The sequence below is a fragment of the Adiantum capillus-veneris genome, chromosome 16, assembly GCF_014529385.1.
Source record: "Adiantum capillus-veneris isolate H3 chromosome 16, ASM1452938v2, whole genome shotgun sequence".
In the NCBI taxonomy this organism is placed as follows: domain Eukaryota; kingdom Viridiplantae; phylum Streptophyta; class Polypodiopsida; order Polypodiales; family Pteridaceae; genus Adiantum; species Adiantum capillus-veneris.
This window is the reverse complement of record NC_140946.1, coordinates 36885297-36904038: the sequence shown is the minus strand read 5'-3', so window position 1 is coordinate 36904038 and position 18742 is coordinate 36885297.

Sequence of the window (18742 nt, the reverse complement as noted above, 5' to 3'; positions counted from 1 at the left end):
TCAGCCTCTTCTCTTGAAAGCCAGCATCATGGTGATTCATTACTCAGCTTCAATTACCTTATCTCTCAAGGAAGGTCAAGAGTGGAGAAAAAATGTACCGTCAAAGCTAGTGGACCGTCAACAAGCGTCAAAATTGGCCCTACTCAAAACACTTGGAGCATCAACCTTGTAAGAAATCCACCTTTTCTTACCTCTTAAGAGTTTTTCTTCCTTATTTGTATCCCACATGGATACTCCCATTGTAAATATCCAATTCCATTTGTAAATTAATAAAAATTACTAACTCTACTAACACTAACCCACTATGAAAAGTCCTATCACCTCCATTTCTCTCCTCTCTCTTTCCCCACCAACTTCCTTATAGAGGGTGTAGCTAGCACAAAAAAGGATAAGAAAGAGCACTATGCTATAGCTTGAGAAGCCAAGCTCAACCTCTTGAGAAGGAGCTCTTGAGTGAAATCTCATTGGCTTAGGCATATGTATGTGTTGTATTAGGGGTGATTAGCAAGGGAACTCTATGCCATTGTAAGAGGGAGTGATCATTCAATTGAGAGTAGGAAATCTATCATCTCTCCTACTAGTGTAAGCCCAACATTTGCTGAATCAAGGAGGGTGAATTTAGACTAAGCATGGATACCTTGTCTCCCTTCCAACGTGAAGTCATGGACAATAATGATGTGTAAGTGGCTTGGTGTTCTATTTAAGTTCTTGATAGCTTGTCTCCGGGTATTGTTATCAATTTAGCCATAAATCCCACATGCTGTAAGAGGGCGACAGGGTGGAGAGGACTCCCCTGGCCTTAAGACAGTGATTGGGGTGGCTTTTTCTTGTGATGTGTTGTGGTGTAATTTACTCAGGCTATGTTGAACAAATACTAATCTCACTTTGATTGGTCATGACAGATTTGTAAGAAGGCATTAGTGCAACAAGCACCCCCTTCCCCCTTCTCTCTCTTTCTTACATATATATATTTGTGTTTGCTTGATCATTAACGATACATTTCAAAGCAGCCCGAGCACTATCTCTCTCTCTCTCTCTATGCGTCCTAGTTCGCATCCAAAACTAGGTGGTGCCCCAAATTTGTGTAGGGTTAGGTTGAGGGTTTGTGTGTGTGTTTTGTTTTTTTTTCCAACCCCAACCCAATTGAGCAGCACGGGAGCCTAGAAGTGTGCTTAGAGGCCACTCATTCTTGTTGCCCGCCCCGGACCGCTTCACTATGTATCTTTGTCTTTTGATGAGAGTGTGTGTGTGCAAGAAAGAGTTACAGAGAACCATCTTCTCTATATGGAGAAAGACAGAGAGTGAGAGAGAGAGAGAGAGAAATACCTGTTTTTCCCCTATTCATGAGGTGTGCAATGTCTCCTGAGAAGAAGCTATGCCCGATGTGTTGGAATTAGGGTTGCAGAGAAACACACACAGCTTGGAGAAGACGAAGGAAGCTCAAGGCACACAATAGAGAGTGTGTTACTTAGTGTGCAATGGAAAGATGGATAGCCCTAGAGTGATGGGCGTATATACAATGCACGGGGGAAAAAACCTCCTAAAGAGGGAAAAAATGCCCCGGCGGTCCTAGTGTGTTCACACACATCACTACCACATGTATATGGTAACAAATCCCCCCTGGAGTGATGCGGTGAACAAGAGCTGTCACATGAGTAAAGGGGAGTGCCATGCCCTGAGGACAGGATCATTCCACAAAGGGGAGTAAGCCCAAAGCTTTGCAGAAAGCTTCAAGCTTCTCACGAGACAATGCCTTTGTGAAAAGATCTGTAAGGTTGTCCTGTGTTAGCACATAAGCCAAGCTGATCTCTCCTGCTGAGAGCCTCTCCCTGACATAGTGGTAATGCACCTCAATGTGCTTTGTGCGAGCATGAAAAACTGGGTTCCTCGCAACTGCCAATGGGCTCTGACTGTCAGTGTAGATAGTGTTGGCAGTGTCTTGTCCAACACCCAAATCAGCCATAAGGCGTCTGAGCCATACACACTCAACCGTAGCTGTGAAGACTGCCCTGTACTCAGCCTCACAACTCGAAGTGGCCACAGTAGGTTGCTTCTTGCTCAACCATGATATACATGAACTGCCAAGCATGAAACAAAAACCACTTGTGGACACTCGCGTGTCAAAACAAGCAGCCCAATCTGAGTCCGAAAAAGCCACTAAGGTAGCGGAAAATCCTCTTGACAGCCTGCCAATGCTTAGACCCTGGGCTATGCATAAATCTGCTGACCTATGAGACTGCAAACTGAATATCCGGCCTCATGTTGCATACATAAATGAGGTAGCCAATAGCAGTTTGGTAAAGAGTGACATCAGCAGGATCGCCAGCATCATGTAGACTCAACTGCAAACCTGTTTCCATGGGAGTGGCAATAGGTTTGCAATCCTCAAGTCCAAACTTACATAGTAATGTCTCTATGTAACTTTTCTGACACAAGGCAATACCACCATCACACTGCTTAAACTGTATACCCAAGTAATGATGCAACAGTCCCAAATCTTTCATCTTGAAAGTAGAATTCAAATCAGCCTTAAATTCAGCAATATGTCTCTCATTTGGTCCAGTGATGAGCAAATCATCAACATAAAGAACCACAATGAGAAATACATCATCCTCACGCTTTACATACAATGTGCTTTCTGTTGGACTGTTACGAAAGCCTCATTTAACCAAATGAGTGTTATCTTTCTCATACCAAGCATGAGGAGATTGCTTCAACCCATACAAAGCCTTCTTACATCTGCACACTTTGTCCTCTTGTCTTTTTATGACAAAACCGCGAGGCTGCATTACATAAACTTCCTCAAATATGTCACCATTCAAGAAAGTAGTAACAATGTCTGATTGTTGTACATCCCAACCGAAATGACCTGCCAATGCACATAGAAAATGCACAGTAGTCATACTACAAGTGGGAGCAAAAGTCTCTTCATAATCTATGCCTTTTTGCTGTGCATAACCCTTTGCAGCAATGCGAGCCTTATGGCGATCGATCTCACCATCCGGCTTGCGTTTCAACTTGTAAACCCACTTCGTACCAATGGCCTTTTTGCCAGGAGGCAAATCATATAAAGTCCATGTGTCATTTTCTATAAGTGCATCATATTCTGATTGCATGGCAGCCATCCAATTTTTTGAATTATGTGCTTCATCAAAAGACAGAGGCTCCTCAACATCATGTAAACTAGACACAGCCAAAGCATAACAATCTGATGCATAAGATGCATGGCGAGAGCTTGAACGAGTACGACTAGACAAAGGTGCATCCAATTTACTATCACGCAAAGTGTGCACCAGCCATTTTGGCATACCTCTAGCCTGCTCATTTTCAGCCCTTTCCTCATCAAGTACATCATGTACATCTGCATCAGTAATAGGCTGATCTAAAACATTTTCAAAAACCCCCATAGGCTATACATTTGCCTCATTGGAACTTACATTAGTATTTCCACCACTAAAAAGGGGCAACAAAGTGTCATAAATGTCCTATGAGCTTACATTACTATCTCTAGTACATGACAGCAAGGGTTGAACACAATCTTCCACAAACACTACATCCCAAGAAACCAGAATACGTTTTGTTTGCGGATGATACAACCTGTAACCTTTGCTTTCAGCACTATAACCAACAAAAATACATTTGACAGCCTTATCATCCAATTTTCTGCGCTGCACTTGTGGCACCAAAGCATATGCCAAACAGCCAAAAACTCGCATGTGCTCAATAGAAGGCTTTCTATCATGCCATGCTTCATATGGAGTGATAGACTGCAAAGCTTTCGTAGGACACCTGTTAAGTACATAAGTGGCACACATGATGGCCTCAAGCCAAAAAGAATGCAGCAAAGCTTGGCTTTTGACCATACATCGTGCCATTTCCGTCAATGACCTGTTTTTCCTCTCAGCAACACCATTTTGCTGAGGTGTATAAGGCATTGTACATTGGTGTTTTATCCCACGACTAGCCAGAAATGCATTAAATTCATGAGACATATACTCCCCCCCTCGATCGGAATGGAGGGTACCCATAGTACATTTGGGACATTTTCAGCCATAGCCAAAAATTGTTTGAAGCACATGAAAACTTCGGACTTCACTTTAAGAGGAAATACCCATGCATGCTTGGAGTAGTCATCAATGAAAGTCACGAAGTACAGGTAATTGCCCAAGGACGGAGTTTGCATGGGCCCACAAACATCACTATGCACAAGCTGCAACCTGCATGTGGCCCGAGCTGAACCATCCTTTGGAAATTTAGAACATTGCATCTTACCCAAAATACAGCCTTCACAAACATGTTTGACAGGTGCTTCAAGAGGCGGCAAAGAAGCAACCATATCAATTTTCTACAAACGCAGCAAACTGGCAAAATTCAGATCACCAAAACGTGCATGCCAAAGTTTTGCATCTGAAATAGCCCTTGAATCTGCAACAGCATTTGCAAAAAATTTTCCACACTTGTCATACAAAGTGAGCTTATACAGCCCACGGCACAAAATCCCAGATGCAACAATTTCATCCCCGAGACTGAGATCATGAACTGCACATCTGTCATCCACAAATTTGACTACAAGTCCAAGTCTAGCAAGTGCGGATACAGACAAGAGATTCTTCTTGATCCCAGGTACATAAAGTGCATCAACAAGTGTGAAGGAACTGCCATTAGCAGCAGTGAGCACAATCTTTCCAACTCCTTGAACTGAATAAGAGGCGTTGTTGGCACAAGTGACTGAATTCCCATGAGGGACAGACTCGAGAGAGGTAAACAATTCACGATGTGAGGTAATGTGCTTTGTAGCACCACTGTCGAAATACCACACATGTGAATCTGCAGCAACTGACAAGCATGCATCATGGACAGTAGGATTGTAAGTGCACTCTGCGCTAAAAGCCCATTCTGCGTCAACATCAGCAACACAGTCTCCTTTTACAAAAGACTCAACAATGGCTGCATTTGTAGTGGAACCACCCTCTTTCTTCTTAGCCTCTTTGGCCTTCAACTTAGTACACGACTTGATCAAGTGATCATTGGCTTTACAGTAATGGAAACGCATCTTCTTTTTTCCCTTATCACCAGAATTTCCAGACGAATTGCTGCCAACAAAAGCATTAGGAACATAATTTTTTCCACTCGCAGAAGAACCATAAGAAGTGGCTGCATTGCTGTTACCACCCTTTCTTTGAGAAGCAATAAAGGCCTGTTCAACTGCACGCTGTCTAGTCCTGTTTTTTCTAGAAAGTGACTCTTGCAACAGCAATGTGCATAATGCATCAAACTTGACAACTTTTGGATTTCCTTGGGTCATAAGTCTCCAAGTACTAGCAAAAGTCTGGTAAGAATCTGGTAAGTCATCAAGAACAGTCTGCACAAGGGAACTGTCTGAAATGACTTCACCTGCAGAAATAAGCTGCTCATTGATATCCTTGACACTAGCAAGGAAAGTGTCCATATCATCTTCCTCATGCATAATCTTCGACTCCAGCTCTTTACACAGCAAAGCAATTTTAGCCTCATTGCAGCTTGCATAAAGACCTGCTAGAATATCCCAAGCCTATTTTGCAGATTTTGTTGAAGGGATGTGAGGAACAATGGTGCGCTTCACAGACAACGCAATGAATGCATGAGCCTGTGCATCCTTAACATCCCAACGAGCTTGTTCTGTCGTAGGCAAAACAACTCTAACAACTGCAATCCTTGCAGCAAGACCTGCAACATCCTCAACATCGCCTACATCCTCCAAACCAGGACATACATCAATGCCCCGCACAATGTTCCAGACGCCTTTTGACACAAGAACATGTTGCATCATATAAGCCCACATAGGGTAGTTGTCCCCATCCAACCTATCCTCAGCAATAAACATCTTGAACACATCTGTGTTGTTGTTGTCAGCCATGGTAAATGATGCATCTGATGTGAAAACTGTCCGAAAATAGGAGAAACGGAGCGGGAACAACGTGTGCTATATAGCACAAACCGTAGAAGACTATAAGGCACCTATTATGTAGAAAATGGCACTGACAGAAATTCTGCACAAAATGACGAAATAGCTTGTGCAGTACTGCCTGTAGTGGAAACGGAGGCCGAAATGAGCCCAAATCAAAATTCTGAGCAAACCAAGCTCTTCGAGCTTACCCATAATATTTGTTGACCTATGAACGCTCACCAAAGCTCATTGAAATCGAAGAAAGTGAGCAGGCGTGTGCTGGAGCAGCTGGCAACTAAGCCCGGGAGGACGTGACCTGCTCTGATACCAATTGGTGGAATTAGGGTTGCAGAGAAACACACACAGCTTGGAGAAGACAAAGGAAGCTCAAGGCACACAATAGAGAGTGTGTTACTTAGTGTGCAATGGAAAGATGGATATCCCTAGAGTGATGGGCGTATATACAATGCATGAGGGAAAAAACCTCCTAAAGAGGGAAAAAATGCCCCGGCGGTCCTAGTGTGTTCACACACATCACTACCACATGTATATGGTAACACGATGCTACCCTTCTAGAAAGCGTTCCGTACGATGCTGTTTCTTTATCATGTGCGTGAACTGTCAATCTTGTGTGTGAACTGTGCGTTGTGTACGATGCCGGGTTTGCTCCTATGCACGCGCGTATACTCCAACTGTGTGCGATCCACATGCGCTTTCTCTATGTTTGCTGCTCTTCTGCTTTCTCTGTGAGCGTTTCTCATGCGCTCTCTCTGTGCCTAATCTTGATAAGGTTTATTAGAATGCCATGTAAGCTACAAGTCCACGTTTTATCGTAGGATTACAAAAAAAACAAAAGCAGTATAAAAAATTAACCAATTCACACGGCCAAAAATAAAGAAATCATGGTTGAAAAGATGCAAAACATGCGTAACTCTATACTAGGAATTCACTTTTTTTTAAAAAATCTCGGGGCGCTGCCCCTCGACCCCGCCCGACAGTCGCGTCGGGAGACGACAAGGGGCTGCCGCCACCGGACCTCGCTCAGAACAATATCCCAAAATCAACCTCCCAAGCCCCGCCATCATTAGGGCCAATTTGGATGAAAAAAGGGTTGTGTAAGGATCTAAGAAGGGGCAACTTGAAAAAGACCATCAAGATCTTACTAAAACTATTCAACATGGGTACTCATTGGATAGAGCTCATCAAGCGCCACCTATAGACCATTTGAGCGCTAAATTTGGAGTTCGTATGCAAAAGTTATGGCTAAAATGGTGCAAAATATTCAAAAATCAAGTGAAGGAGATCTTGACACGTGTACAAAAGTGCCATACTTTTGGAAATGTGTCTCCTCCTTGACCCTTAGATCAAGAAAAGAGAAACCCTAAACAACCCTTATTTCATCCAAATTGGCCCTAATGCGAGAGTGCTATATTCCACATCCCCATCAAGAGCGTTACCCCCAAACCTTGCGTGGAAGCCCTGCCTCGTCGGATGCATTCCATTGTGACATTGCCCTAAGACCCCGCATCTGGAGTGCTAAATGGGAACATTCAACATTAGTGAAATTTTGAACATAAAATATATTTAGCATATACTTAAATATAATATAAATATTTAACATAATAATTAGACTACTAATTTACTAAAGCACTGCTAGATTATGTCCCATACTATATTTAAGGTGCCAAAGGTTTGGCCTTATGGTCCTAGATTTAGCCAAGTGGTCAACACATATAGGACCAAGTGCACACTGTGCCAAGAAACTTGGCCACCACTTCGCTTGCCAAAGTTTAGGCCACATGGTCAATCCTAAGTTTCCATTGTTCTTATTATGTCATAAGAGACAACAGTTATTTTTTGTCACATTTTGCCTCGTGGAAAACCTACGCTTGTTTTCACATACTCAGGCACTTCAAGCCATAAGAAATTGTTCCATTGTTCTTATTATGTCATAAGAGACAACAGTTCTTTTTTGTCACATTTTGCCTCGTGGAAAACCTAGGCTTGTTTTCACATACTCAGGCACTTCAAGCCATAAGAAATTTTCATTTCTCTTCGGCAACCCTTTAGTTCAAGTCTTTGAAAAAATGTTGTTTAAGGCCACCCTAAACCATTTTCATATAGGAGTGTCTAAAACTATCTTTTTGGCAATTCGGGAAGAAAACGGTCAAAGTTTTATATTTAGTTTTAACCACTTGACCAATTCAAATATTGGAAAGCAAGGTCTTGCAATACTTTCTTTTGGACATCACACATTAAAACTAGGTCCCTCACTTGTCCAAGCTATGCTCTAATACAATAAAGCGATTTTGGTTTCAAGATGCACCACTTTCCCAACCTTGATTCCATTAAAGAAGCTAGCTCTACTTAGACATTTAATAGCAAGGTCATGTAGCAGTTCACATTGAACATTTTCCATGACAGCTAGGTCCACCACTTGTCTAAGCTACGCTAATAGGGCAAGGGGGTTTTGGTTTCAAGATCCACCACTTGTCCAAACTTGATTTGGGAAGCAAGGTCCTATAATAGTTTTCTTTGGACATTCACCATTACAACTAGGTCCACCACTTGTCCAAGCTATGTTCTAATACACTAAGGAGGTTTTGGTTTCAAGGAGAACCATCTGTACGACTTTGTTTTTGGAAGTAAGGTCTTTCCAAAGCTCACCTTGGACCTTGGACATTGGATACTACAACTAAGCCCACCACTTGTCCAAGCTATTCTCTAATATAGCCAAAGGGTTTGGGTTTCAAGATTTACCACTTTTCCAACCTTGCTTCCATTAAAGAAAGGAGGGGCTACGTAAAACTTTTCAAGCAAGGTAGCAAGGTCCTCTGGTAGTTCACCTTGGACATTGGGCGTTAAAACTAGGTCCACCACTTGTCCAAGCTATGCTCTGATATAGAAAGGGGATTTTGGTTTCAAGATCCACCACTTGTTTAACCTTGCAAGACTCAAGGGCTACTTGGACATTGGAAAGCATAGCCCTATAATAGTTGATAGGTGTCAGTGGGTATTACAACTAGGTACACCACTTGTCCAACCTATGCTCTAATATAGCAAGGAGGCTTTGGTTTCAAGATCCACCACTTTTCCAACCTTGCTTCCATTAAAGAAAGGAGGGGCTACGTAAACATTGGCAAGCAAGGTAGCAAGGTCCTCTGGTAGTTCACCTTGGATATTGGGTGTTATAACTAGGCCCACCACTTGTCCAAGCTATGCTCTAATATAGAAAGGGGATTTTGGTTTCAAGATCCACCACTTGTTCAACCTTGCAAGACTCAAGGGCTACTTGGATATTGGAAAGCATAGTCCTATAGTAGTTGATAGGTGCCAGTGGGTATTACAGCTAGGTCCACCACTTGTCCAACCTATGCTCTAATATAGCAAGGAGGCTTTGGTTTCAAGGTCCACCACTTGTCCAACCTTGCTTCCATTAAAGAAAGGAGGGGTTACGTAAACATTGTCAAGCAAGGTAGCAATGTCCTAAGGTAGTTCAACTTGGATATTGGGCGTTATAACTAGGTCCACCACTTGTCCAAGCTATGCTCTGATATAGAAAGGGGATTTTGGTTTCAAGTTCCACCACGTGTTCAACCTTGAAAGACTCAAGGGATACTTGGACATTGGAAAGCATAGTCCTATAGTAGTTGATAGGTGGCAATGGGTATTACAACTAGGTCCAACCTATGCTCTAATATAGCAAAGAGGATTTGGTTTCAAGGTCCACCACTTGTCAACCTTGCTTCCATTAAAGAAAGGAAGGTCTACATAAACATTGGTTTCAAGGTCCACCACTTGTCAACCTTGCTTCCATTAAAGAAAGGAAGGGCTACGTAAACATTGGCAAGCAAGGTAGCAAGGTCCTAAGGTATTTCACCTTGGATATTGGGCATTATAACTAGGTCCACCACTAAGCTATGCTCTGATATAGAAAGTGGATTTTGGTTTCAAGATCCACCACGTGTTCAGCCTTGCAATACTCAAGGGATACTTGGACATTGGAAAGCATAGTCGTAGAGTAGTTGATAGGTGGCAGTGGGTATTACAACTAGATCCACCACTTGTCCAACCTATGCTCTAATATAGCAAGGAGGCTTTGGTTTCAAGATCCACCATATTTCCAACCTTGCTTCCATTAATATAGCAAGGAGGATTTGGTCTCAAGGTTCACCACTTGTCCAACCTATGCAAACCTTTTTCATGTTGTAGCATGATTTTTTGTTTGAAGAGTATTTTTCTATGACTATGGATTTAACAATGTAATCTTTTTCACTTACAGGATGGAATTTGAATCTGGGGAGAAAGTACATATGATATTTGACAATGAAATTGTTGGTATTGGTTGTGTGTGTAGAAGAGATCCAGATTCCACTTGTGGTGGTACAAAGATAGGTCAAGGAAATGTCTCCATACTAGTGGAGGAATGCTTGAAGGATGTGGTCCTGCCTTTTCCTACAATGGATACTTCATCTCTACAAGGTTCATTATGGAGTGTTGTTCGATGGTCAAAGCTTCTTTTGCGATCTTCTATATAGAAAGGGAACTTAATTGATCCACATGAAAGCTACAATGGTGATGAAGAATAGGATCATTTTGATCCTCTAGTTATAGATGCAATACCTATGACAAGCCGAGAATTTGAAGCAGTGATTCGAGAGTCTTGCAAAAATCAGAGGGTCCTTTTAAAAGGTGACACGATGATGCAAACCATGGATGAAGGGACCATCTTATATGTATTTCCACATGATTATGTCAACTTTCAGGAACTTGGTCATGATTGTGTGGGTGTGGGTATTGAAAGAGAAAATGCAAGCATTGATGATGTGGTTGAAGTGGGTAGCATCACTTTGCTAAAGTGTCCCATCAAGCAGACAACAATGTTGAATGGGAGCCCATTACAACGCTTTGTTCCTATTGATGGCATGCATGCTACATGAGGATGTATCCAATGATGACAATGTTGGAAAAAAACTTGATGGGAGTAATGTTGTCCAGTTGTCAAGGAAGAGATGATACACTTTCATGAACGGGACTCAGTAGCACCAGCTTCCACTTTTTACCTTTCAAAAAAATCAATTCAAAGGGTCTCATGCAATGATTGTTGTGCACAAAAATGTTGCCAATTTGCAGATCATGATATGGTGACAAGGTTACGACAACAATTTTGCGGAGAGTCTCAAAAATCACGCACTAATTATGTTTATGATGTTCTTTCTATATGCTATCAGAAAGATGAGAAGTCACAATACCAATTCAGGCTAAATGGCTCTATTGTTTTCTATAGATCATGGTATGAGCTGCATGGAATACCAAAGACATCATTTTATCGATACAAGGAGAACTTTGAAAATCGTGTTCGCCAATATGTACATGGGAACACATGTACATTGAGAAGGGACTCCAACATACTAGTTTAGCAAGAGCACTGCTAAATGAGTTTGTGGAAAACAACTCTGAGAAGATGCCACATAGAAGTAGAACACTGCTAGATGGCTCAAGAGAGACTCAATTGGTGATTCCATCAACATACAAACAAGTGGATATTTTATGTAAAATCAACACGACACTTGACCAAATGGGCTATGAGAAGAAGCTATCCCAATCTTCTTTTGGTAGAATTTGGAACAAAGGATACCCACATGTCACTTTAACAAAGATGAGTGAGTTATCTAAGTGCAATATTTGTAGCTCAATCAAGGCAAGCTTAGAAGCTAAACCTTCTCTTGAAGAGAGAGCTCATCTCTTGAGGGAGAGAGAAGTTCACATGGCACAACAAAAGAGTTGCAGAAGCCTATAGTATGCATGGTGCACATATTCAGAAACTCCACCACAAAAATATGTATGCATAATCCATGATAAGATGGATCAAAAGAAGACTGTCATTCCTAGATTATGCATTGTTCCTAAGGGTGTGGATTCAGGGTATAATCTGCAGGTGGCATTGATTGGCATGATCACTCATGGACATGGAGAAGGTCTTTACGGACACTTTGTCTTGAATGGTTTGTGGGAAGCTGATCCAAATCTTACAATTGGCTCAATTGCTAATTGTTTACATAACCTAGAGAGGATAGATAAGCATCCTCTTGGTGATCTAGTAACAAGTGGACTTCCAAGGAGCAATATTTCACTACTACATGCTTTGAACTCAAGGGATGCTTTGGACTACCATAACTTGAGTAATGGAAAAGAGCCCATTGTGCAGCCATCAGAAATTGCAGAAGAGGAATTGGGGTCAACATTTTGTAGGTTGCCAGAGAACTTGTTGCTACAATTGGATAATTGTGCAGGGGAAAACAAAAATAGATACTTATTTTCCTATTTGTCAATGCTTGTTGCAAGGGGTGTTTTCAAAACCATCCAGCTAGGATTTTTAATGGTTGGGCATATACATGAGAACATAGACGCCATGTTTAGTAGTTTTTTAGAGAAGTTGAGAGTTACACAAACCTATACTTTGCCACATTTGATGGATACATTACGAAAAAACTCATCTTCATCTCCAGCTCCATTTTCTCTCACAAAGATCCCCAATTTCAAGCAATATTGTGATGGTTATCTTTGTGATGGACAAGACATACTTTTTGGACATTCCAAACTGCTTCAGTTCAGGTTCTTTAGGTAGGATGAGACACCAATGATGCAATATAAGGCACATGTAGGTGTACCAAGTTGGAGTGGAAGTATTCGCCTTTGGAAAACAGACATAGAAGGCAAGCCAAAGTTACCACATGGAGATCCACCTCTGGCACCAATGGCGGAGTATGTCAAGGCCCACGAAGAAGTCATTTTGGGGCTAAAGAACTATATTAAATTTTGGAAAAATTTAGGGAATGGTTCAAGTGTTCCGCGACATTATAGGCCCGTGATAGATTATTGGAGTAAGGTAATTGAAGAGATTGGAAAATCAATCATATCAGAGGGAGTCTTGTATGAAATGTTTTGGCAAAAAACTCAAGAATATTCTCACCTACAAAGCACTAGAATGAATTTGCAACAAGGAGCAGAAAGATTCCTAGGCCTTGAAGAATTGAATGATCATTTTTGTGGGCCTCAACGAGATAGGCCAAGGGAAGAGTTTGACCCTATGTCTGATGTGCACCAAGGTGACTTTCTTATGCTTGTTGCGACTGACACAGAAATCTATCCAGTGTGGCTTGCAATGGCTTTACCTGACATTGATAATGAACCTACATCACCAAACTACAAAAAACACTTGATTCAATATTGGGCACCTTGCACAAGAAAAAGTGGGATGACAGATACTCAAGCTTACAGTAATTGTTGGAAGGGTTATTGGGTTGTCAACTATAAGGACCCACAAGTGTGGGAAACTGTAGATGCAATTGTTTGGTCCTGGAGACCCAAAAAATAAGGACCATTTTCTAGAATAAAGATTCCAGAAAGGCATGCTCTAAAAGCCAAAGAAGGCCTCACTCATGTACATCAACCACACTTGGATCAAAGTTTAGATATGGTATCAAATGTGGAGTAGTATTATGTGGAGCTTCTATTGTGACTATACTAGTCAATTTTGTAAACAAAATCTTTTTTGTATCTTCCTTTGTTTTATGTAATTTGTAGTTTTTATTCAAATCCATGTGTTGTACATCCTCTTGACTTTTGGTGTTTATCAACACCACAATCCTATGAGATTTTCACTTTATTTACTAACGAGACACCTCAATTTTTCCCACTTTAAGTGGAAAATTCCCAAATTACATGAATTTAGTTGATTTGGAGATTCTCATAATGTGACATTTTTACCAAAATACCTAATATGGTCTTTACAGGGTTTTTATGCGATAGTGCTTACCATTTAAATCAAAAAAATGAAAAAACACGAGATTATTGATGCTAAGCTTAGTGGCCAACCTAAGCGAGGTGATTGTGTTGTAAGCTTCATGTTTGGTGCAACAGATGTAAAAAACATACAGTCCTCACACTGAACACAAGTAAAACACACGCAAAGCTAAGTGAGGGGCAGAATGCACCCTCACCTCTTTAAAATGAAGAAGGAAGGCTGCCATCACTCATGGCTAGTTGCTTGCAAAGTGTATTGAGTAGATCAAGCTCCCCTTGGGGACTTGCGGATGAGTCGCCACCTACGATGCTGTCCGACACAGTAGGGCTACCATAGCGCCTTGCGGCATGGTAAATGAGAGCAGTAAGTAGTAATTTAGCCATGCCTTGTAACTATCATAACCTTTTAAGGGTCCTAATATCCCATATCTAGCAAAACGGTGTGGGTCTTTTTAAACCCAAAGTGTCGACAATCTATGGCATAATACAACCTAATTTGATGCTTGAAAAAACTACAAGCAAGTAGTGAAGTGTGTGTGTGTGTGTGTGTGTGTGTGTGTGTGTGTGTGTGTGTGTGTGTGTGTGTGTGTGTGTGTGTACCCGCCCTATCCCAAGCACCATACACAATGGGTCGATAGTAAGCCCATTGTGAATGGGCCTACTACCTTATTAGAGGGATGAGAATATCAAGGTTAAAATGTAATTCAGGCCAGTCATGTTGAGTAAGTGATAGTAGAATTTTATCATTTATGTCGTATCTATTGAAGCCATTCACGCAGTACTTTTTTATAAGTATCTCAATATCTTCCCAAGCAAGGAGGTAGTTAGAAGAGGAGTAGATAATTAGGTAAAGTAGGCTGATACAAGTGCTAAGAGTTGCTTTGTGGGGCATATTACTATTCCTTTTTATGAACTCAAAAGGTGGAAGGTTTAGAAGATCTCTCATCCATATAAATTTTTGGTCATACTCTCCAAGACAAGGTATATGAAGAGAAATAGAAAAGTTAAGGATTTGTACTGAAGTGCAAAAAAATCCATAAGTGTTGTGAACCCTTGTAAAGAAGTTGGTTCTATTTTTAAGAAATTAGGATATATATGACAGATCTCCTCTAAAAAGGCTTTGTTGTTAATGCTCAGTTTGTCATCCATATATTTGTAAGTGTGTCTGAATAGTGAAAGTTTATTACTTTTATCTCCCATGGTTTTGAGAAACCACTTGTATTCAAAGAAGGCAAGGAATATATTACACATAAGCAGGGAGCAGGAAAACCCCATGGGGATACCAAGGCCCTGGTTAAAACAATGTCCTCCAGAGAGTGTAGTATAGTTTTCAAGTAACCATGATATGTAGAGACATAACTTCTCTTCATTAAAGTGTAAGGGGTGGGAAGAGTGTGTCTTTTTTAACCGTCTAGGTTTTTAGCCCAAGATCACCTTATAACGAAATATTCTCATAACACTAAGTAATATCTACTGAGAAAAGATGAAAAATGTGTTTAAAGAGGTTAAAAGAAACCTCAGTAGAGTGTTTTGTTATCCAGAAGGGGTTGTATTGTATTTGTAGATAGTATGGCAGATTTTTTGTTTTAGATGCACAGGTAAGTTAAAACTCTATTAATATAAGGTCAAGACAGAGTGATATCTTTGGTGATATCTATAAAGATGCGATTTGAAGCATCTGATATCCATCTAAATTTATGTTTATGAATCTTATAGGTAGGAAAAATTATTGGCACTTTAGTATCCTAAAGAGAATATCCCAATTTCTCTGAGTCTCTTGAGATGTTATTGGTGGTAACTGTTTGTAGAGATGTATTAATTCTTGTGAACTCCTTTTCGGATACTCAAGAATGAGCAGCTTTCCAAGCTAAGTTTTTACGAATAAGAGTGGGACAATTAGAGCTTTTATCTAAACCAACAATAAACCACATCTTCGATACTTTTTGAAACTCATATGCGAGTTGTGGTGTTACCCAGGAGTTATCTGTAGATAACCATTTCCTAGGTACTTGTGATATTTTTTGGAAAAAGCATTCTTCCACTACTTTGGTTAAGTCAGTAGGACTGTCTTCTCCAGTCGGACTTTGATATTTTCAATGATGGTAAGATCTCAAGTACAAACATGCATACCATATGTATCAAATTCTTTGCAAAATGTGATAAACTGATTGCAGATGCATTCAAGGACTGAGTTATGTCAAAGAAAATCATTAATGTATACCAAGATTTTAATGGGTTTTTGATAGTTCCAATCGATAAGTACATTGTCTATTAGTTTGTGATTGCCAAAAAGTAGGTCAAAGCACTCAGAAAAAAGTGTTTTAGGATGTACCCAGTCGCGAAGCTCATTGTGAAAGAGACCATGTACGTAAATAAAGTCCTTGCTTGGAACTTTTTTCTTGAGAAACTTCCTTCCACATGGGTTCACAGCAATCTACAGTTTCATCAATGATTACGTCTCAAGAAGGTTCCTGATTGGGGTGTTTTTGCCTCTTCCCCTAGTGTAGCTACGAGATTTTTCTCGATTAGAAGAAGAGATAGGTGTCAGAAAAGAAGTAAAAGAGTTGGGGGTAGCAAGAGAATTGGGTCTTTTTAGAGAAGGGGAGTCATCTTCATCAATATAAGGTTTGAGTAAGCTAGTGATACTCTGTTAACTGAGTCAACGTCATTCAACAAGAGTGGCTAAAGACCAAAGACGTACAAATGCACATCGAAGATCAAAGTAAAGAAACAGTAAATATTGAAGTTACATATTTGTCACGTTTTCCCAAAATGGTCACATATTGTAAATTCCTGAATAATTTCAAACCATTGTAATATTTTAATGTGTTACGGGCTCAATGGGAGTTTCAAGTTGTAAAGGACAGGTCGGTTAGTGTGCCTAGGTTGCAGATTCAGTAAGTGGTGGAGCCCTAAAGGCCTTGGGCCATTGCATATTTTTACCCTAGGTATTTAAGGCAGTGTGTAAAAGAAATTAGGGTTCTCAAGCTTATTTGTTGAGAGCACCCTTTGGTGAGAGCTCTTGTTATGTGTGGCTATGGAGTCCTTGAGCTTCTCCTTGATCATGAGACTTTATTAACACTAATCAATGATTCATTCTCTTTCACTATGCCTCTCTCATGCTTCTTATGATTGCCTATGATGCTTAGATTAGCTAGATCTTAACTAATTAGTGGTTAATCCCTCTCTAATCTTGTGTGATTGCCCTCTCTTGCTTGTGTGTGCATGTAGGTTTGATTGGAGTGTGGTGCTCGATAGATCTATGTGTGTGTGCTTGCGATTAGTATGTTGTATGATAGGATTAGTGTTGTGTGCGTCTTGCAATTGTAGTGTGTGTGATTGGGTTGATTAGAGGTGAAGAGAAGTGGATGTGGAGATTTCCATTCATTGTGGCTTAGCTCCTCCATAGGCCCAGTTAACCATTTGTGTTTCCATGATTAGCTTACTAACCATGTGACTGTTTCCATGCCCTAGCCGGGTAGCTCATCCCTCCGTATTGACAATTTTGTTGGTCATTGAAGCTATTGCAACGATGGAACCACCAAAATCTGGCACCGTTGTCGGGGATGATGGCGTATGCTAGTGTTATTGTGGCATAATCGAATGCGTTCTCTCACTAATTTCACTTGTGCGTTTATGTTTTTGTGGATTTTGGATGTGTGTGCATGAAGCAATGTGTTCATAATTTCCTAATTTGTCACCGTATCTTGCCAATTGTGTGTTTACACACACTAACCCCTCGCTAATTTCACTAATTTTTGCTAACTTGCTATGAAGGATTGGAGCATTCCACCATTCAATTGATCTTCAATGGAAGGTAATTAAGGTGGTATTCTCAACCTCCCTAGAATTTAAAGATGTGTAGGATTGTGTAGAGATCCCACAATGATGCAATGTAATGTTGATACAATGTGGATTGAAATTTTTACAATTTTTGTTTTCACGCCATTGTAATGCCGAAATTTTTAAGATTTGGTGGCGCATGAATTTGACAAGTTTCAATTGCTAATTGATGAATGTGCGTTGCTAATTGGGTGACTAATTGAGTTAATTGCATGCTTGGATGGTCAATTGCAAGTGTGTGCACTAAAATCAAGTGTATGTGCATTCTAATTGAATGTGTGTATGCTTAATTTTAGGTGTGTGCACTATTTTGCCCATGTTTGTGCACCTAAAAATCAATGTGTGCTTAATGATTTTTTAATTGTGATGATTGATTTGTGTTGTCCTCATGCCCAACTAATGGTTTGTGAAGTCACATTGCAAATTCGACAAGTTTAACCCTTTTGTGTGCGCACCTAAAGATTGGTAAAAACTGCCAATTTTATTACTGTGTGTGTGCCTAAAAAGTGTTTAATTTGCATGATTGATTCATATTTTGATTGCATAATTGATGTGTGTAATGGTTAAATGATGCGTTTTGTGCTCAAAATAGTGATTTACACACTCCAATTGCGTCAATTTTTTATCTAATTTTGTTGTTAATTTTACTGGTTTAATTGCCTAGTCTTGATTTTATTGATAAAATTATTTGACAATTGAATTGATGTGATTTGTGTGATTTTATTTAGCTGCACTATTCCCTATGTGTGGAAATTTGTAGAAATTTTTTGGGTATTTTTTGGAAAATTTTTGCTAATTTTTTGGTTTATTTCATAAAAATTTGATATTTTGTGATCTTATGAGCTATTTTGTGTATGCGTATTTACGGCATCATTTTGTTCACCTTTGTGCCCTTCGCAGTCGAGTTTTAAGCTTCGCTATTTTCGGGGGCCAAGTTGACAATTGTGTTGCAAATTACATTTTTGGTAAAAAGTGCTATTTTTGGAGTGCTTTTGCGTATCGGAAATGCCCGGTTATGTTTGACGTTGATTTTCTAAGGTTTCTAGAATTTTTTGGATTTTTTTGGTGATTTTTGAGATTTTCAGGTGAATTTTACCGTTTGCGACTAATTTTTGGCTTTTTTTTTTGGCATTTTTGGACGAGTGAAAATCAAAAAATAAGAAAAAT